Consider the following 9,784-nt stretch of genomic DNA (forward strand, 5'->3'; position numbering starts at 1 on the left):
GTGGCAGTTACTCGTCGGAAAATGACAAATAGGTAAAATAGTCCCCCCTTGTCAGTAATAATAATAATAATAATAATAAAATACGTTTTAATGGCAGTTATACCATTGAAACAATGTAAATAGTGAGGTCTTCAGAAATCTTAAGCCGCGGTGGTTCCACATTTAGTCGAGAGGAGTACATGATTGCAGTTGATTCAACAAGTCAGCCATTGCTTCATTGATTTCGCTTGCATGGGCATAGACTCATATCTGCTAGAAGGCGCTTGTTCAAAACTGTATTTGAAAATATTCTGTAATTAAGTGACAAGTACTGAGGCGTACCACTGAATGTCAGTTAAACAGAGACTGCGAATAATCTATCTCTTACATTTAATGTTTTTTCTCGCACTACTCGGGATCTCATTTCCAGCCGACGATTTCCAGTCTTAAAAGAAACCAAAATTGTATGTGTCACACAGTGCGAATGTTGAATACTTCTCGACCCTCATCTTCAACCTTTGCTGCATCTATAACAAGACATTTTCCTGCCAATAAACATTTTAGGTGTAAAGCCTGACAAAATGTAAATCAAGTCACAAGTAAGTTCAAATGAGTTCTCGAAATAGTATCACCAACAGCTCGTCATTGTACTGTTATACGATTTCCTAATATCAAAATCGAAACATATCCTTGATGCAACAGGATGAAGCTCTGCTGGGATTGAATTTAGCAAGGACATTGAAAGTAGTTTCCTCAGAGGGATGACTATTTATAAAATGTAAACGAATGATGAGTGAATCGGTCACTATTTATAATGTAATTGAACGCTGAATGAATATGTTACTATTTATAATGTAACTGAACGAAGAATGAATCTGTAAGTCAAACAATGAATGTAACAGACGCGCGCCGAGTTCAACTAATATATGGTAATGATATCGCTCCCTAAAACGGAACTAATTAGAACATGCAACTAAAACGAGTTCTCAAACAAGAATCGGATCACTTAACTTATAATCATTTATGACTGATGTATGGATATATCACAATGTATGATCATTGTATAGAATTTAAACCCAAATATGAACACTTTGTGATTATATCACTTAAGGTGATCAAAATATAAAATCTGCACAAAAATATGAACAATATATGTTTTATTCACAAGTAGGACCTATTATTATCGATTTTTCACTTGTATAGCGATATTGAGTTATTGATTTTCATACTGATTTTTTTAAAAAAAAAGATGCAATATGCGCATCTTGTGGAGTCCAGCTGACGAGCGCGATTTCTGGTAGCGGAAAGGTCAGCATTCCCTTGTTCTCTAGAGACCCGTTGAGCATTGGTCCCTTGCTGAGTAAACCAATACCGTTCTCATTGACAACGTCGCCATGGACAGCAGTATGCAGGTTGCATAAAAGCTCAAGAGTTCTGCGACTCCTCGTCACAAAACAGCTCAAAATATAACGACTGAGCGATGCAGAACAGGAGACGACGGTAAGTACAAATGCAATGATATACGTTACACATCCGAGCACATGAATTGGCTTTATTACACATTGCAGCAGAACTAATGCAAGAGATTATTATTATTATAGCAACAAAGTTCGTACATCAGTCTTTGTCCGACAAATTGTTGTTGTTGTAGTAGGATTTAGCACCATTTTTCAGCACACGATACATGGTGGCCAGTAAAAATGGTGGAGGAAAAACCCAGGAAAACCCTGGAAAGAACCACCGACCCACGAGAAGTTACTGGCAAGCTTTCTCACATACCCACATTGGCTGAATCCGAGACTCGAACCCACGCAAAAAGAGGTGAGATGACAGGGATCCGTAACGGAGAGCGCTTCAGACCACTCGGGGCCCCGTGTCCGACAAGAATAATCTCACTGAATTATACGAACTCAAATGTTGCTCATCCTTTAATCCATGCAACGTACAACTAAATTCAATTTGTTCAGTTATAAAAATGGCTAACTTGAAACAGACTACCTAATAGCATGATGTTATGTGACATGCGTCTATCTATTCGTAATTTTTTTATAATAATTTATGAAACATCTAATATATAAAACAATAGTATCACATAAAACGGATAGCAAGAAAGCATGCAATTTTTATATTTCACATACTTGTAAAGGTGACGATTGCACCCGTAAAGGTTACTGAAATGTGTCAGGAACACACAATCCATATCTGGTCTGGTTGGGCGGAGCCCACTGTAAGCTATTTTGCCTAACATGCTTCTTTTTTTTTTGGTAAGGACGCCATATGTAAAGGTTACTGGTGTATGTCTTTTCAACACGCAATCAAAACCTGGCTTGGTTGGGCAGTGTACGCTGAAAGATATTTTGCCTTACAAGTTTGTTTTTTTTTTTTTAAATCTGTTCAGGAAGCTCTCCATAAAGGTCATTGGTGTGTGTCAGAAACAAACAATCAATACCTGGATTGAGTGGACAGAGTCAGAGGCGTAGCTGGGAGGGGGGGGGGCAGGGGGGTACATATGTCCCCGGGCGCCAAGGTACATGGGCGCCAAAATGAGGCTTACAACGTTACATTATAATAAGTAAACAAGGGTAATATTCAAAAATGTGATTAAACGGGGAGGGGGCTGGGGCGCCAATTTTATAGTTCGTCCCCGGGCGCAAAATATCATGGCTACGCCTCTGGACAGAGTCCACTGCAAGATATTTCTCAACATACAATCAATACTTGGTTTGGTTGGGCAGAGACCGCTGTAAGGTATTTTGCCTTTCGTGCTTTTTTTGCTGGCCAGGAAGGCAGGATTGGGTATACCTCAGTAATCTGAAATAACCATGGCTGAAAATAAACCACCCCGGGGCAATGATGTACGCGGCAACGAAACCCAAGTAGATGTTCGTCATATAAAATGCATAAATATTTTACAACATACAATTCCGTGACACTCGACAAATACAAGTCTCCTGTTAAGCATTATGCCGTAAGACCCGCGATCAGAGAACTCACAAACAGACAGCCTTTAACTTGCTGCCATCCTCACTACCCCAACCCGGCCCATTGGAAGTTTCCGATGTGATAACCCTATGTACACCTTTGGCGTATCGAGCAAATATGTTTGCGCTTCGGGTCTGTGAATTTCACTGGATGCGACGGCAAGCCAATGGATCCTATCAAAATTAAGTTGTTAAAATTTAAACACTGTTCCTTCATGATCGAGGTATGGAAAGCAAACTAGTTGAATGGATTGATAAATAAAATAAGCAATTTTCCAGTGCCAGTCCGTTTTTACACAAATACCTTTCACTCAAATACACCTGTAATGGATTCCCCCGACACATAATTATAGTTTCGATGTTAGACTTACAAAATATCTATTTTTAGGTTAATTGTCCCCATCGTTTTAGGCTGATGTACAATGCACCACTCTACTGGCTAGTTGGCAGTCCATACTAAGGGAGGAAACTCATGAAATCAATAAATGTCGCTAGGACAAATCACCAATGTATCTGTTCGATCCGCCAAGGTGTAGAGAGGGTTATCATATCCGAACCTTGGCTAGAGAAGATGGTTCTAACACTACCGTACACTAAATGTAACATATCTTCAAACTTTTATATTGCGCCGATTTTACCCGCTTTCCTAGTTAGATGCAAATTCTTTCCAAAAGATTAAGATATGATTCATATACTAATGTTCATTAGAGTAATTGCACTCGATCAAATTCACGATGACATAAAGATATTCACCAACCTTAATCGTAATGGATGAGAATTAATTGGCTCAACCAATCAAATACAAGATCACCACATTAAGATGCACACAACTCAGTACAAGACCTAAGATCATGAGCGTACAAGCTAATTTACGAATTTGAATAAAAACGATCAAATTTCAGTGTTCAGAGTGGTAACAGACTATGCCAACCTGATACAAGATAACCTGAAAAATATGCAGATCTGGCTCATAATCAAATTCATCCAGCATCTTGACAGGGCAACATATGGCCCCATGAGCAAAATAAAGAGTCCACCGATGGAACTACTAACGTTTTAACGGCAATAATGGCTGTAAAGTTGTCACAATATTCATTTAGTAACCAGCTATATATCATAATAAATCTTTTGCGGAAAACCCCATGTCAATAGGACTATCCATTCAGAGTAGATGGCCACCATGGTTTCCTTAATTGATGTCAGGTCGGCATCATTTAAATTTAGGACCAACTAGACACGATAAGATGTTTTCTGGTGAGAACCCCCATGACGATGACATTCCGTTTAGCAGAAAGAGCGACAACAGTATTTTTAAGATGTCATATCAGCAACATTTCATTTGGGACCAATATGAAGTCTTGTGGTGAAAAACCTATGTCCACATTGTGCAGTTTCCCGGTCGCCAGGAGGAGAAACTGGAGAGGACGTACTTGAAGCCCCTAGAGGAACCAGGTCAACCGCGAAGTTGAAGGTTCCCAGAGGGGAAAAGGAATGTCCGGCCGACAACAAAATATTGGCTTGCAAAGTCCTCAAAAGAGCAAGGATTACGTTGTTCCTTTCTGGGGGGTACACGAACTCGCCCAAGATAGGTGAGGACGTTCATTCCTATATGAATGAAATCCTGAGAAGGACTGAGCTCTGATTTTTCTAGGTTCGGCACTAGCTAAAGCCATATCACTGTGGATCAACAGCAGGACATGTGTTGTAGGCGGGACTCTATGCTGTTGTTCTTTAGCTGCCAGTTGTCGAAGTATTGTAGCGTGGGGATCCCCTAAAACCAGAAGTAAGCGGCTACTACTCGCATTGCTCTGGTAAAAAAAAAAAGAAAACAAACAAAAATCCCACCCACCCACCCACCCAATGCCTAGGTTAAGCCGAACAGGAGAGTTCGAAATAAGAAAACGTCGTGTTCGATGCAAATAAGAGATATTTCCTGTGCGGAAGAAAGATCGGGATTTGAAAGTACCCATCCTAATGTCTCGGGAATCGAAATTAATGCTGATTAGCTATCGCGTGGTTAGTGATTTTTTTCCCCAGTGGTCACTAATCCGTTGGAGAGTACAAGTTACTATCGGTCACCCATCGTAAGTAATGAACGTAAGAAGTGGTCGTGAGGCTGCATTATCTTTGAATTGTTAATTTATCTACTTATTAAGTTTACTGAGTACCTACCAACATCCTGTAGCTGATAATGTACAATAAATGCTCGCAGCCCAAACGCGCAGGTTTTAAACCACTCATCCACTAATCAAGTATATTGTGATTATAGTCAAAATAGTCTTATCGCACGTGGCAACAGTCTGTTGTACCGCCCCACTAGAACGGATCTCATTACTGACGATAACAAAATGTATAATCTCCGGCTAATATTGATCAATCCAAGAAAGGTCGCGTTAACCAACTCAATAATCCAGAATAATATTGAACTGTGTATTCTAATAAACATTGTGCGGTGAAAATTGTAAACGTCGTAGTATCTGCAAGGTGGGCAGACGACACAGAAACTGTATAAATTAGATGGCAAAAAGGAGCTCGATCGCACATATGACCGTGTGAACAGTTGTTGTTGTTAAGGGGTTTAACACCGTTTTCAGCACGAGAGAGGCTATACATGGCAGACAGTATAAATGGTGGAGGAAGAACCCTGGAAACCCCAGAAAGAATCACCGACCCATGAGAAGCGAATGGCAAGCTTTCTCAAGTACCCACATTGGCCGAGCCCGAAACTCGAACCCACGCAGAGGTAAGATGGCATTCATCAGTAACGGTGTGCGCTTTAGTCCACTCGGTGTCCCCTAAGAGCACAAACCAGTAGCAGAAATGCTTTACAAATGAATACAAATGGCTCAAGTATAACCCAGAAAAAGACTTGTACACTTTATTCAGAGAATTAGGAAAATGCACTGGGTACTCAAGTCGTTGATGGATGTAAGAACGTCCATAAATCATTCCTGGAATCATACACTGCAAGCTCCGTAAAAATAATGACAGCGGTATACGTAAAATCAAAACAAATGGTGGTTTATCAGAAGAGCAACTTGTGACATCTTTGAACAAAAGCGTCTTCAACGCAAGTCTTTTTGGTGAAATGCCGTAGCGTTTTGAGTTCGAACTAATAAACAATATTGAATTAGAAACTGAACTGTCTTCTGTTTGACTTGATTTAAAAAGATCCAAATTTCGAGTTCTATAAATATCAGTGGAGACTGTCCAGTCGCCCGGCTGAATGTTGGTCCGAACTATTTCCGCAGTCTCCATTCACAAGGATCCCTCTCGCAAAAAAAAAAATATTGTTTAGGCGGGAAAGATCGATGATAATGCGGGGGTAGAGGGCTGGAGTCTTTGTACCCTCTCTAATGGGCCTTTCAAAGTTATGCACTTGGTCCTTTAACTTTGTGAATCGTGTCTGATGCAATGGTATAGGTCTCGTAAAATAGTTGGGAGTTCCTTGTATCAAAGGGTTAAATCCTCCTTTGCTAAAGAAATGACCCACCAACCTCCCGTGATGCCCCGCCATACCTCTGAAAAGAATGATAATCGGGAGCTTACTGACTGTCTGGTGTCTGAAGGAAGAGGATGCAGAAATATATTACAGAAGAGGCACAGAGTCCATAGAATCCCACCCACATATCCATCCTGAGCTTGGGAAAAAGGTAGGAGCCCATAGACTTCCTCGACCTGCCTTTCCATCGCCTCCTAATCGTGGACGAAGGTTGAGTAGATTTAAAAACGGTCGCTTACTGGACTGTTGTGGTTGCATCTCCTTTTAAAACTTAGACTGCACGAAAGGCCAATAGTGACCGGATCGCTTACTGGTTTGTCGAAAGTTTGTTTAATACCGAGACATAATTAGGTTCAAATACTTAAAAAGTTTTAAACTGAAATTTACAATACAAGAATTAACCGTTTTTCAATCAGACTGGGACCTAACTCAAATTTTGGAGAAAAATATTGTGAATTTCACCTAGATCCTCCTGATACAAGGTTCCTATCAAATTTGTTCAAGAGCAAACTTCTATATAACACTAAAACCTTACTGGGTCTGTGCAAACCTCTATATATCACTAAAACCTTACTGGGTCTGTGCAAACCTCTATATACATGTAACACTAAAACCTTACTGGGTCTGTGCAAACTTCTATATAACACTAAAACCTTACTGGGTCTGTGCAAGCCTCTCTATATCACTAAAACCTTACTGGGGCCGTGCAAACTTCTATATAACACTAAAACGTTACTGGGTCTGTGCAAACTTCTATATAACACTAAAACCTTACTGGATCCGTGCAAACTTCTATATAACACTAAAACGTTACTGGGTCTGTGCAAACTTCTATATAACACTAAAACCTTACTGGATCCGTGCAAACTTCTATATAACAATAAAACGTTACTGGATCCGTGCAAACGTCTATAAAACACTATACCTTTACTGGGTCCGTGTAAACTTCTATATAACACTAAAAACATACTGGGTCTGTGCAAACTTCTGTATAACACTAAAACCTTACTGGGTCCATGCAAACTTCTGTATAACACTAAAACCTTACTGGGTCCGTGCAAACTTCTGTATAACACTAAAATCTTACTGGATCTGTGCAAACTTCTATATAACACTAAAACCTTACTGGGTCCGTGCAAACTTTTATATAACACTAAAACCTTACTGGGTCTGTGCAGACTTCTACATAACACTAAAACCATTACTGGGTCTGTGTAGTTTGTTGGGAGTAATCGGTGGAACAAACAATACAGACCTTATCTGCAGGCACATTATGCCATGACATATCAGGATTTTTGTTATCTGCAGTTTTAATAGACTTATATGCGAGTATATACAGTAGATCTTTATCTTTGGAGACCTATGCTAATGGTGACTGGAATTCATCAAGTCTTTCAAAAAGCTAACTTCATGACGTATGGCACATACAGATAAATGTAATTAACAGATTGACTCAGTCAGTTACAGTAAGTAAATGGTGCAGACATCATAGTAATATGTGTGTAGGGCAAGCCTAATTTCTTGTTAAAATTACATTGAAGACACTCTAACATTGTTGTTTTTGCCTTATCTGAGGATAGTTCTTCAAAATTTGCAGGTATACATAAACTTAAAAGATTTAATAAAACACAACATTTTGCCTTTCTCTTCCTCTTTGGTCCCTTGTCTTCCCTTCTCAATCTAAAGTAAAAGTCACACCGGTCATGTACGCATTCAACACCAACTATTTCAGTTGTGAGCATCAATTTTTAGAATTTGATTCTAAATATCTTTAAGTGGCAGTTATTCACTTCATTTGGATTCATCCATATTCCTTTGGAAGGTCATTATTTAAATGCCCCGAGAAGTGCACACGGCAAAATCAATGCTCAAGTACCTAGACATTTTTGGACCAAATGAACCCGAAGGTGTGATCCAGTAAAATCTGGATTGGATGTTGCTTGCTGTGATGTCACAATGAAAGTTACACAAATTGATAAATGAATTCGTACTACCCTATAATGTGACGATTCCACTAGACATGCTCCTTACGTGACCAAAGTTTAGTACATGGCCACCTTTGTAAAAGATCACAGAGATCGGATCGGTAATTTTCGTCTGGAAGTCTCTTGTTGACAGTTAAGGTGCAAAGCATTCAATAATCTGGATTGAATAGACTTTGGTTAAAAAAAATTAGTTAAATTTTTAAAGAACAATTTATATTTAATTTAAAAAAGTAAATAAGCATATACATGACCCATTGACTTTTACTATAGACATGGTGTTCTGGACATGTGCAACTGTAGCGTGATGCTAGCCATGGAATGATAGCGTGATGCTAGCCATTAAATGACATCAGTTGTATTCGGTCACTGTCACGTGCTTTTCAAAGAGTAACATTCAAAATCACTACTTATAGGAATTAACCAGTGCAAACATATTCACGGGATTGACTCCAGCAGTCTGAATTTAATTCTAGCAACTTGACCAATACATGAATTGTGAGGAGTCTACTGCAATTCAAGTTGATTTATCAAAGCCACTGTGCAACTTTCCCACTTTAATTCACTTCTTCTGGTCTAACATCCATAAATACTAAAATCCATTGGATGAGTATTTGTGTAGGATAAAGGATTTTAATTCTCATGTTTTAATGAAAATTGTTTGTATCTCCCTCCACCAACTGTCAACCAAAATGTCAGTCTCCCACACATCCTTATGTCCTCAACCACACCACAGTCGATATTTATGAGCTTTTGCATTTTATCTGTTGGCAGACACTTGATGAAACTTGATAAATGGAGGACTCCTTTCCCTCAATAACTCACAAGCAACCATAAATGCAAGCCATTCACAAAGTTCAATCAAGAACTTACCCTGGAACACAAGTTATTCTGCAAAATCCATCTTTCTTTCCAACAATGATCATGACCTTTGCACCAAAACCATTAGGCCTCTTCAATACCTCAAATACACGCCCTTTACAGATAGTGCTTAAGGGACATGGGCAAGAAAACAATTATTGCAACAAAAAAAAAACATTTATCTTCTTTTAGTCACAGAGACCTCGATATTTGACTTTCACCCTAAAATGTATAGAATTCTTCTTTACCCAAAAATGCAAGCTATCCACAAAGTCTGGCCCAGATATCTGATGTAGATCAAATGGTATTGTGCAGAAATCATTTTTATTCTTTCAGTCACAGTGACTTTGACCTTTCAAGATTCTGAGTCCAAAATGAATAGGGTTCTTTATTAGCCCAAGTGCAAGCCATACACAGAATCTTGACACTGTAGAGGAGGATAACTTGAATTATTGTCTGACAACAAAGCTGATAAAAAC

The sequence above is a fragment of the Sinohyriopsis cumingii genome, chromosome 1 (genome assembly GCF_028554795.1).
Source record: "Sinohyriopsis cumingii isolate HCF-2022 chromosome 1, ASM2855479v2, whole genome shotgun sequence".
Classification (NCBI taxonomy): Eukaryota; Metazoa; Mollusca; class Bivalvia; order Unionida; family Unionidae; genus Sinohyriopsis; species Sinohyriopsis cumingii.